We start from the raw sequence: 13,416 nt of genomic DNA on the forward strand, positions 1-13,416 counted from the left end.
CTAACCCCCTACACTCTAGGTTGAATCCCTAACCCCCTACACTCTAGGTTGAATCCTAACCCCCTACACTCTAGGTTGAATCCCCCCCTACACTCTAGGTTGAAACCCTAACCCCCTACACTCTAGGTTGAAACCCTAACCCCCTACACTCTAGGTTGAAACCCTAACCCCCTACACTCTAGGTTGAAACCCTAACCCCCTACACTCTAGGTTGAAACCCTAACCCCCTACACTCTAGGTTGAAACCCTAACCCCCTACACTCTAGGTTGAATCCTAACCCCCTACACTCTAGGTTGAATCCCCTCTACACTCTAGGTTGAAACCCTAACCCCCTACACTCTAGGTTGAAACCCTAACCCCCTACACTCTAGGTTGAAACCCTAACCCCCTACACTCTAGGTTGAAACCCTAACCCCCTACACTCTAGGTTGAATCCCCTCTACACCCTAGTTTTGGAGTGGGGACTAGGGATTGGTTTGGAATTTGAAAACTGTCTGTCGATCATTAATGTACTGCAACTCTCCCCAACTTCTCCCCTCAGACACCCAGGGCCTGTATCTGTTTCAGATCAAAGCTGCCCCATAGCAGAGCACAGATCTGGGATCAGTTTACCCCTAACTTCTCCTCTCTGTCCCAGGGCCTGTATCTGTTTCAGATCAAAGCTGCCCCATAGCAGAGCACAGATCTGGGATCAGCTTACCCCTAACTTCTCCTCTCTGTCCCAGGGCCTGTATCTGTTTCAGATCAAAGCTGCCCCATAGCAGAGCACAGATCTGGGATCAGTTTACCCCTAACCCTGTGTTGTGTCTCAAGTGACACCCTATTCCCTATATAGTGCACTACTTTTCACCAGGTTTCATAGGCTAAATAGGGAATAAGGTGTCACTCTCTGGAGAGGAAACTGTCTTAGGATCTGTTTTTTACTCCAAGGTTCCTGGACTGTGTGTATTCTATGTACTACATTGTATTTCTACAATGAACTGATCTACGGTGCGTGGATCTATGTAAACAGCCAAAGAAAATCCATAACCTGTCTGTGTTGCGATGTCTGTCTGTCTCTGGGCACTGTCTGTACATCTGTCAAATCCGTCTGTCTGTACAGTTAGTCCTGTTGTGAAATGTATTGTTTTATTGCGTATCTGTCTGTATGGCAGAAATTCACTTGGTTATCCCTATTTCCCCCAATAGTCCAGTCTATAATGTGGAGTTAAATGTATTGGGTTTTAAATCAACTTCTGGAGAAACAGTGTCTGAAGTTGACTTGTACTCAGATCTGGTCGAAGAGGGTAAATACACAATAGGACTAATTCATCCCAAAAAATCCAAGATGGTGGTCCCACTATCTCCCTCTCTGAATTATAACGTTTTAGATGAGAGAATGTTGTTTCATGCGACAATATCTGTCCAGTAATCGGCAAGCATGTTCTCATTTTATATAAAATGTATTTTATGATTATACATTGGATTTACCTGATTTTAGTTTTATTTGTAGTTGTAAACTACATTGCCCCTTTTGAATGGTATTTAATGCTGTGCTATTGGAAGTATTGGGGGGGATGTCCTGGATTGCACCCTATTCTCTATATTGTACTCTACTGGTCTTAAAAGTAGTGCACTACATGGAGAATAGGGTGCCATTGGCCATAGGGACCTGGTAAAAAGTAGTGCACTATATAGGCAATAGGGTGCCATTTGGGATGTCTCCCTGGAATTCTCATAAATGAATGGGAAAAGCTGTAAGGGTCCTTTTTTAGAATGGTAATAATTATAATGAAGGTAATTTCCATTTAATTTAACTAAGTTCTTACAGCGTCACTACAGAGTATGTGGGACTGATCTATGATTTTATTTTTTTATTTTAAGATCACAATGAAACACATTACATTTATGTCATTTAGCAGACGTTCTTATCCACTCCCCCCCCCCGCCGCCGCCGGCGTCGCAAGTTCCAACTGAGCCACACGGGACATTACATGGACGGGGGGGACAACCTGATCCTAGATCCAGCCAACCTACTCTGAGAAGATTTCTGAATACAGGCCCAGATGTCAGTGGTGGTGGGGTGAAAACTGTGCCTTTTTATTCCCATCCTAACTTCAATCACTGATTGTCATAAAACCTGTCATTACATGCATTAGCCTCTAGCTGCTCTTGTTATTTAGTTTATTATTTTCAACCAACATTACGCTGTGTCGGTCTAGACAAGCCTGCTCTTCACTATGTAAATATGTACATTGCCATATTTCCTATGTTTTCAGTCCTCAACCCGCTGACAGCCAGCCAGTCTCTGAGGTTTATAAACTACAGACTACACAGAGATTGCAGAGCGCTGGATTCACTTGTACATTTCTTTTTAAAAAGGTACTTCGTTAATAAATACATTGAATAAAATATGACCCCTGTCCTTGTTGGAGTAGTAGAGCATCGTTCTGTTGCCGTCGAGGGCCGTCAGGATTTATGTGAAAAGGATCTATTGACGCTCTAGAAAACCTAAACATTGATGACTGCTTCTGGGCAGTCACTTCTACCAATCTATACATGGAGCCTGCTAAAGGTACCAATCTATACATGGAGTCTGCTAAAGGTACCAATCTATACATGGAGCCTGCTAAAGGTACCAATCTATACATGGAGTCTGCTAAAGGTACCAATCTATACATGGAGTCTGCTAAAGGTACCAATCTATACATGGAGTCTGCTAAAGGTAACAATCTATACATGGAGTCTGCTAAAGGTACCAATCTATACATGGAGTCTGCTAAAGGTACCAATCTATACATGGAGTCTGCTAAAGGTACCAATCTATACATGGAGTCTGCTAAAGGTACCAATCTATACATGGAGTCTGCTAAAGGTACCAATCTACACATGGAGTCTGCTAAAGGTACCAATCTACACATGGAGTCTGCTAAAGGTACCAATCTATACATGGAGTCTGCTAAAGGTAACAATCTATACATGGAGTCTGCTAAAGGTACCAATCTATACATGGAGTCTGCTAAAGGTAACAATCTATACATGGAGCCTGCTAAAGGTAACAATCTATACATGGAGCCTGCTAAAGGTACCAATCTATACATGGAGCCTGCTAAAGGTACCAATCTATACATGGAGCCTGCTAAAGGTACCAATCTATACATGGAGTCTGCTAAAGGTAACAATCTATACATGGAGTCTGCTAAAGGTAACAATCTATACATGGAGTCTGCTAAAGGTAACAATCTATACATGGAGTCTGCTAAAGGTACCAATCTACACATGGAGTCTGCTAAAGGTAACAATCTACACATGGAGTCTGCTAAAGGTAACAATCTACACATGGAATCTGCTAAAGGTACCAATCTATACATGGAGTCTGCTAAAGGTAACAATCTATACATGGAGTCTGCTAAAGGTACCAATCTATACATGGAGCCTGCTAAAGGTACCAATCTATACATGGAGCCTGCTAAAGGTACCAATCTATACATGGAGTCTGCTAAAGGTACCAATCTATACATGGAGTCTGCTAAAGGTACCAATCTATACATGGAGTCTGCTAAAGGTACCAATCTATACATGGAGCCTGCTAAAGGTACCAATCTATACATGGAGCCTGCTAAAGGTACCAATCTATACATGGAGTCTGCTAAAGGTAACAATCTATACATGGAGTCTGCTAAAGGTACCAATCTATACATGGAGTCTGCTAAAGGTAACAATCTATACATGGAGTCTGCTAAAGGTACCAATCTATACATGGAGTCTGCTAAAGGTACCAATCTATACATGGAGTCTGCTAAAGGTAACAATCTATACATGGAGTCTGCTAAAGGTACCAATCTATACATGGAGTCTGCTAAAGGTAACAATCTATACATGGAGTCTGCTAAAGGTAACAATCTATACATGGAGTCTGCTAAAGGTACCAATCTATACATGGAGCCTGCTAAAGGTACCAATCTATACATGGAGTCTGCTAAAGGTACCAATCTATACATGGAGTCTGCTAAAGGTAACAATCTATACATGGAGCCTGCTAAAGGTACCAATCTATACATGGAGCCTGCTAAAGGTACCAGTCTATACATGGAGTCTGCTAAAGGTACCAATCTATACATGGAGTCTGCTAAAAGTACCAATCTATACATGGAGTCTGCTAAAGGTACCAATCTATACATGGAGTCTGCTAAAGGTACCAATCTATACATGGAGTCTGCTAAAGGTACCAATCTATACATGGAGTCTGCTAAAGGTAACAATCTATACATGGAGTCTGCTAAAGGTACCAATCTATACATGGAGTCTGCTAAAGGTAACAATCTATACATGGAGTCTGCTAAAGGTACCAATCTATACATGGAGTCTGCTAAAGGTAACAATCTATACATGGAGTCTGCTAAAGGTACCAATCTATACATGGAGCCTGCTAAAGGTACCAATCTATACATGGAGCCTGCTAAAGGTACCAATCTATACATGGAGTCTGCTAAAGGTACCAATCTATACATGGAGTCTGCTAAAGGTACCAATCTATACATGGAGTCTGCTAAAGGTACCAATCTATACATGGAGCCTGCTAAAGGTACCAATCTATACATGGAGCCTGCTAAAAGTACCAATCTATACATGGAGTCTGCTAAAGGTACCAATCTATACATGGAGTCTGCTAAAGGTAACAATCTATACATGGAGTCTGCTAAAGGTACCAATCTACACATGGAGCCTGCTAAAGGTACCAATCTACACATGGAGTCTGCTAAAGGTACCAATCTATACATGGAGTCTGCTAAAGGTACCAATCTATACATGGAGTCTGCTAAAGGTACCAATCTATACATGGAGTCTGCTAAAGGTACCAATCTATACATGGAGTCTGCTAAAGGTACCAATCTATACATGGAGTCTGCTAAAGGTACCAATCTACACATGGAGTCTGCTAAAGGTACCAATCTATACATGGAGCCTGCTAAAAGTACCAATCTATACATGGAGTCTGCTAAAGGTACCAATCTATACATGGAGTCTGCTAAAGGTACCAATCTATACATGGAGCCTGCTAAAAGTACCAATCTATACATGGAGTCTGCTAAAGGTACCAATCTGCACATGGAGTCTGCTAAAGGTAACAATCTATACATGGAGTCTGCTAAAGGTACCAATCTACACATGGAGTCTGCTAAAGGTACCAATCTATACATGGAGTCTGCTAAAGGTACCAATCTATACATGGAGTCTGCTAAAGGTAACAATCTATACATGGAGTCTGCTAAAGGTAACAATCTATACATGGAGTCTGCTAAAGGTAACAATCTATACATGGAGTCTGCTAAAGGTACTAATCTATACATGGAGTCTGCTAAAGGTAACAATCTATACATGGAGTCTGCTAAAGGTAACAATCTATACATGGAGTCTGCTAAAGGTAACAATCTATACATGGAGTCTGCTAAAGGTAACAATCTATACATGGAGTCTGCTAAAGGTAACAATCTATACATGGAGTCTGCTAAAGGTAACAATCTATACATGGAGCCTGCTAAAGGTAACAATCTATACATGGAGCCTGCTAAAGGTACCAATCTATACATGGAGTCTGCTAAAGGTACCAATCTGTACATGGAGTCTGCTAAAGGTACCAATCTGTACATGGAGTCTGCTAAAGGTACCAATCTGTACATGGAGTCTGCTAAAGGTAACAATTAGGGAAGCACGATATATCGGTAAGCATATTGGAATCGGCCGATATTAGCTAAAAATACAAGCATCGGCATCAGCCTGATGTCTAGTCTAACACCGATGTGCAAAACCGATGTCAAAGCTGACGTGCATACCTATATAACGTAGGTACATGACGTCATGACGCCACGTAAAATGTCGCGCTACACGTGCAACACAGCATTCCTAACCTAGCCCACAATGTCTGCTGTGTGGATAGAGCAGTCAACAAGTCGAGCAGTCATTTGAAAGAGTAAGAACATTTCAGCGAGACAATTCAAAGGCGAAGGACATTAACACCAAGATAATGGAATTCATTGTCCTTAACAATCAACCGTTCTCTGTTGTGGATGATGTTGGCTTTCGCCGACTGGTGGAGCACCTCGAGTCCCAGGACACACTACCAAGTAGGCACTATTTTTCAGATGTTGCCCTACCGGAGTTACACAGTATTGTTGAAACACACATCCATAAGACACTGCTATTAGCTTCACGACTGACATTTGGACCAGTGATGTCAGCCCCATGAGCATGCTGAGTTTGAGAGGATTTTGTACTGAGGAAAGCCGTATTGCTCAAGAATGTGCTGGTTCTCATACCGCTGCTGCCATTTCAATGGCATTTGAGAACATGTTTGAAACATGAACACACTCCTAGCTCCATTCGAACAACTGACTCGAGAAATAAGCTCATCAACTGCGTCTGCAGCAGACGTGATACCCCCTGTCATGGCATTGAAACGCCTGCTCAACAAAACTGCCGACCGGGCCGTGGAGTTAACTTACAAAAGTACTCGAGGCTGTGCACAAGCGATTTGGTTGTATTCTCTCTGAGCCTCTTTACTGTGTCGCCACCATGCTCGATGCTAGGTACAAGGACCGCTACTTCGATGCAGACAAGAAACAGGGTTTACGTGAAATGTTAGACACAGCTGGACAACATGGAAATAGACACAGTGACATGAAACAGACACAAACAAGTAAGTGAAAGAAATAGGTTTGATTATGTTTTACTGGTAATGGGGACATGCGTAAATGCCCCAAAAAACGACTTTGTGGTGTGTATGTGTTTCAATTATTTAACTGTATTAGAATGCTTAAAAGGCCGCTAACATTTTTTTTATCGGTATCGGGTTTTTTTTGCAAGGAAAATATTGGATATCGGTATCGGCCAAAAATGTCATATCGGTGCATCCCTACTAGCAATCTATACATGGTCTGCAAAAGGTACCAATCTAGGGCCCTATTCCTAGGGTCAGTTTCTCTTGAACATGCTTTTATGTCCAGGACTATACTTCAAATCCCATAATGTATGCAGGCAATCCTCCTGACTATTTTGTTCCTTTCAGTTTAGTGCACCCTTTAAGGACAGTCCCAAGCTATTCTGCAACATATTTTAGCTCAGCCCTTTAATAGCAGGAGTTGGATGCAATAACGTTTGTTGATTTCAGTTTATTGCCGTCTACTGTTGTGATGACTATAGTTTCCGTTTTATTTTTCAAGGTAAATGTGAGTAGTACGCCATCTTGTGGAACATTGGGAGATGTCCTTCAGTGACGCGAATGACGTACAACACAAGGTCAAAGTTTACATGTTCTACGTAACGACAGGAACACACAGTTGAAACGTCAGCTCCCAAAGAAAACATACATTTTTTGCGTGTAATGTGCTTGATTTAACGTTTTAATTTGGCGGTTTTAATTAAACAGGATAGAATTCAGAGCCTTTGAATGCATATCGAGCCGTACAGTAGTAGTTGGTCATTTTTGAAACTTTGAGTTACGAATTCGAAGCGGAGCTAGCGTTAGTTTGCTAGCCATGGATCCGCTAGACATAGTAATGGACGAAGTGGCGTTGGAGGGACTGGACGGGGTTACTATCCTCTCTCTGTGGATTCGGTTGGAGAAGAGGAACCCTGCTTTCCCACGGAATCTAGACTCGTATACTAAAGAGTTCATTTGGAAATCCTTGGTCTCGAACCACGAAGTCGACTTCTACGAGCTGCCGCAAGAGAGAGCGGATGTCGTGCTCGTCGACAGGTAGGTTGACGTTTTCTTACGCGTCGATCACACGTACAGTGTCATTACGAAAAATGGGACGGAGCATCATCTGGATATGTGTGCAACAAAAGTTCAACATTCACCTTCTGCTACCAAACTGTCTGACAGTATCCAGCTGGTCCCAATTTCTCCACCTCTCCTTGGCCGTAACCCTTCAGTGTAGGTTTTGGGCGGTATCCAGATCTTCATACCGTTTCTGTACCATACAGTATACGGTATTATTGGAAGTGCACACAAAGGTGCTATTTGACACACAAAACAATTTAGGCAACAGGGATCTTGATCCATGCGGTGATTAAATTACAAAAATCTCTGAAACTGGAAACACTTATCTCCCTCACTAGCTTTAAGCACCAGCTGTCAGAGCAGCTCACAGATCACTGCACCTGTACATAGCCCATCTATAATTTAGCCCAAACAACTACCCCTTCCCCTACTGTATTTATTTATTTTATTTATTTTGCTCCTTTGCACCCCATTATTTATTTCTACTTTGCACTTTCTTCCACTGCAAATCCACCATTCCAGTGTTTTTACTTGCTGTATTGTATTTACTCTGCCACCATGGCCTTTTTTGCCTTTACCTCCCTTATCTCACCTCATTTGCTCACTTTGTATATAGACTTATTTTTCTACTATATTATTGACTGTATGTTTGTTTTACTCCATGTGTAACTCTGTGTTGTTGTATGTGTCAAACTGCTATGCTTTATCTTGGCCAGGTCGCAGTTGTAAATGAGAACTTGTTCTCAACTTGCCTACCTGGTTAAATAAAGGTGAAATAAATAAAATAAAATAAAATGTCTCTAGTCTGAGTACCGGTCTTTTTAGCTAACATTCTACTCCTTGTCATTGTCAAAGAAATCTCAATGTTCAATATGCAACTAGATTTACAATATGCAACTAGACAATATGCAACTAGATTTACACCGGAGTTGCTCATTGGTTGTTAGAAATGACATTGATATTTTCCATGACAACATGTAGAGCCTAAAGAATATCATTGGAATTATAACAGTCAAAAACAAACATTTAGCTGTTAGCTTTGCAAGCTGTTGTATTTTGATAGCTGTTAGCTAGGCAAGCTGTTGTATTTTGATAGCTGTTAGCTGTTGTATTTTGTTAGCTAGGCACACAGTTCCATTAGGAACATGGGGATCATGGGACAGGTGGGGAACCGTCTCTCGTACGCCTGGAGGACACACACAGTTCCATTAGGAACATGGGGATCATGGGACAGGTGGGGAACCGTCTCTCGTACGCCTGGAGGACACACACAGTGCCATTAGGAACAAGGGGATCATGGGACAGATGGGGAACCGTCTCTCGTACGCCTGGAGGACACACACAGTTCCATTAGGAACAAGGGGATCATGGGACAGGTGGGGAACCGTCTCTCGTACGCCTGGAGGACACACACAGTTCCATTAGGAACAAGGGGATCATGGGACAGGTGGGGAACCGTGTCTCGTATGCCTGGAGGACACACACAGTTCCATTAGGAACACGGGGATCATGGGACAGGTGAAGAACCTGGGATCATGGGACCGTCTCTTATATGAAAGAGAGGAGGATTGGGGGAGGGGACAGTAATGAGATGCTATCCCTCTCTCCATATTGTAACAAGGTGAAACTGCAAGTAAGCTGTGTTCTGGAGTGTATTCAAACGTGCACCAAACCAAAGTCTCTGGGTCAGTCTCTGTTGTGAGCTATGAGGGCTCTACTGTGTCAGAGGGAGGCAGTAGTATTATGCAGTAGTAATATGGAATATGGAGTAGTAATATGGAGTAGTAATATGGAATATGGAGTAGTAATATGGAATATGGAGTAGTATTATGGAGTTGGAATATGGAGTAGTAATATGGAATATGGAGTAGTAATATGGAGTAGTAATATGGAATATGGAGTAGTAATATGGAATATGGAGTAGTAATAAGGAGTAGTAATATGGAATATGGAGTAGTAATATGGAGTAGTAATATGGAATATGGAGTAGTAATATGGAATATGGAGTAGTAATATGGAGTGGTAATATGGAATATGGAGTAGTAATATGGAATATGGAGTAGTAATATGGAATATGGATTAGTAATATGGAATATGGAGTAGTGATATGTAATATGGAGTAGTAATATGGAATATGGAGTAGTAATATGGAATATGGAGTAGTAATATGAAGTAGTAATATGGAATAGTAATATGTAATAGTAATATGGAATATGGAGTAGTAATATGGAGTAGTAATATGGAATATGGAGTAGTAATATGGAGTAGTAATATGAAAAATGCAGTAGTAATATGGAATAGTAATATGGAATATGGAGTAGTAATATGTAATAGTAATATGCAGTAGTAATATGTAATATGGAGTAGTAATATGGAGTAGTAATATGGAATATGGAGTAGTAATATGGAATATGGAGTAGTAATATGGAGTAGCAATATGGAGTAGTAATATGGAGTAGTAATATGGAGTAGTAATATGGAATAGTAATATGGAATATGGAGTAGTAAAATGGAATATGGAGTAGTAATATGGAATATGGAGTAGTAATATGGAGTAGCAATATGGAGTAGTAATATGGAGTAGTAATATGGAGTAGTAATATGGAATAGTAATATGGAATATGGAGTAGTAAAATGGAATATGGAGTAGTAAAATGGAATATGGAGTAGTGATATCGAATATGGAGTAGTAATATGGAATATGGAGTAGTGATATGGAATATGGAGTAGTAATATGGAATATGGAGTAGTAATATGGAATATGGAGTAGTAATATAAAATATGGAGTAGTAATATGGAATATGGAGTAGTAATATGGAATAGTAATATGGAATATGGAGTAGTAATATGGAATAGGAATATGGAATATGGAGTAGTAATATGGAGTAGTAATATGGAATATGGAGTAGTAATATGGAATATGGAGTAATAATATGGAATATGGAGTAGTAATATGTAATAGTAATATGCAGTAGTAATATGTAATATGGAGTAGTAATATGGAATATGGAGTAGTAATATGGAATATGGAGTAGTAATATGGAATATGGAGTAGTAATATGGAGTAGTAATATGCAGTATCAATATGTAAAATTGAGTAATAATATGGAATATGGAGTAGTAACATGTAATATGGAGTAGTAATATGTAATATGGAGTAGTAATATGGAGGAGTGGTAATATGGAATATGGAGTAATAATATGGAATATGGAGTAGTAATATGTAATAGTAATATGCAGTAATAATATGTAATATGGAGTAGTAATATGGAGTAGTAATATGGAATATGGAGTAGTAATATGGAGTTGTAATATGGAATATGGAGTAGTAATATGGAGTAGTAATATGGAATAGTAATATGGAATATGGAGTAGTAATATGGAGTAGTAATATGGAATATGGAGTAGTAATATGGAATATAGAGTAGTAATATGGAGTAGTAATATGGAATATGGAGTAGTAATATGGAATATGGAGTAGTAATATGGAGTAGTAATATGGAATATGGAGTAGTAATATGGAATAGTAATATGGAATATGGAGTAGTAATATGGAGTAGTAATATGGAATATGGAGTAGTAATATGGAATATGGAGTAGTAATATGGAATATGGAGTAGTAATATGGAATATGGAGTAGTAATATGGTAATATGGAGTAGTAATATGGAATATGGAGTAATAATATGGAATATGCAGAAGTAATATGGAGTAGTAATATGGAGTAGTAATATGGAATATGGAGTAGTAATATGGAGTAGTAATATGGAATATGGAGTAGTAATATGCAGTATTAATATGTAAAATGGTGTAGTAATATGGAATATGGAATAGTAATATGGAGTAGTAATGGCATATGGAGTAGTAATATGGAATATGGAGTAGTAATATGCAGTAGTAATATGGAGTAGTAATATGGAATATGGAGTAGGAACATGTAATATGGAGTAGTAATATGGAATATGGAGTAGGAACATGTAATATGGAGTAGTTATATGTAATATGGAGTAGTTATATGTAACATGCAGTAGTAATATGGAGTAGTAATATGCAGTATTACTATGTAAAATGGAGTAGTAATATGGAATATGGAGTAGTAATATGGAGTAGTAATGGCATATGGAGTATTAATATGGAGTAGTAATGTCATATGGAGTAGTAATATGCAGTAGTAATATGGAGTAGTAATATGCAGTATCAATATGTAAAATGGAGTAATAATATGGAATATGGAGTAGTAACATGTAATATGGAGTAGTAATATGGAATATGGAGTAATAATATGGAATATGGAGTAGTAATATGTAATAGTAATATGCAGTAATAATATGTAATATGGAGTAGTAATATGGAGTAGTAATATGGAATATGGAGTAGTAATATGGAATAGTAATATGGAATATGGAGTAGTAATATGGAATATGGAGTAGTAATATGGAATATGGAGTAGTAATATGGAGTAGTAATATGGAATATGGAATAGTAATATGGAATATGGAGTAGTAATATGGAGTAGTAATATGGAATATGGAGTAGTAATATGGAATATGGAGTAGTAATATGGAGTAGTAATATGGAATATGGAGTAGTAATATGGAATATGGATTAGTAATATGGAATATGGAGTAGTGATATGGAATATGGAGTAGTAATATGGAATATGGAGTAGTAATATGGAATATGGAGTAGTAATATGGAGTAGTAATATGGAATAGTAATATGTAATAGTAATATGGAATATGGAGTAGTAATATGGAGTAGTAATATGTAATAGTAATATGGAATATGGAGTAGTAATATGGAGTAGTAATATGGAAAATGGAGTAGTAATATGGAATAGTAATATGGAATATGGAGTAGTAATATGTAATAGTAATATGCTGTAGTAATATGTAATATGGAGTAGTAATATGGAGTAGTAATATGGAATATGGAGTAGTAATATGGAATATGGAGTAGTAATATGGAGTAGCAATATGGAGTAGTAATATGGAGTAGTAATATGGAATAGTAATATGGAATAGTAATATGGATTATGGAGTAGTAATATGGAATATGGAGTAGTAATATGGAATATGGAGTAGTAATATGGAATATGGAGTAGTAATATGGAATATGGAGTAGTAATATGGAGTAGTAATATGGAATATGGAGTAGTAATATGGAATATGGAGTAGTAATATGGAATATGGAGTAGTAATATAAAATATGGAGTAGTAATATGCAATATGGAGTAGTAATATGGAATAGTAATATGGAATATGGAGTAGTAATATGGAATAGTAATATGGAATATGGAGTAGTAATATGGAGTAGTAATATGGAATATGGAGTAGTAATATGGAATATGGAGTAGTAATATGGAATATGGAGTAATAATATGGAATATGGAGTAGTAATATGTAATAGTAATATGCAGTAGTAATATGTAATATGGAGTAGTAATATGGAATATGAAGTAGTAATATGGAATATGGAGTAGTAATATGGAATATGTAGTAGTAATATGGAGTAGTAATATGCAGTATCAACATGTAAAATTGAGTAATAATATGGAATATGGAGTAGTAACATGTAATATGGAGTAGTAATATGTAATATGGAGTAGTAATATGTAATATGGAGGAGTAGTAATATGGAATATGGAGTAATAA

The sequence above is a fragment of the Salmo salar genome, chromosome ssa12 (genome assembly GCF_905237065.1).
Source record: "Salmo salar chromosome ssa12, Ssal_v3.1, whole genome shotgun sequence".
NCBI classification, from domain to species: Eukaryota; Metazoa; Chordata; class Actinopteri; order Salmoniformes; family Salmonidae; genus Salmo; species Salmo salar.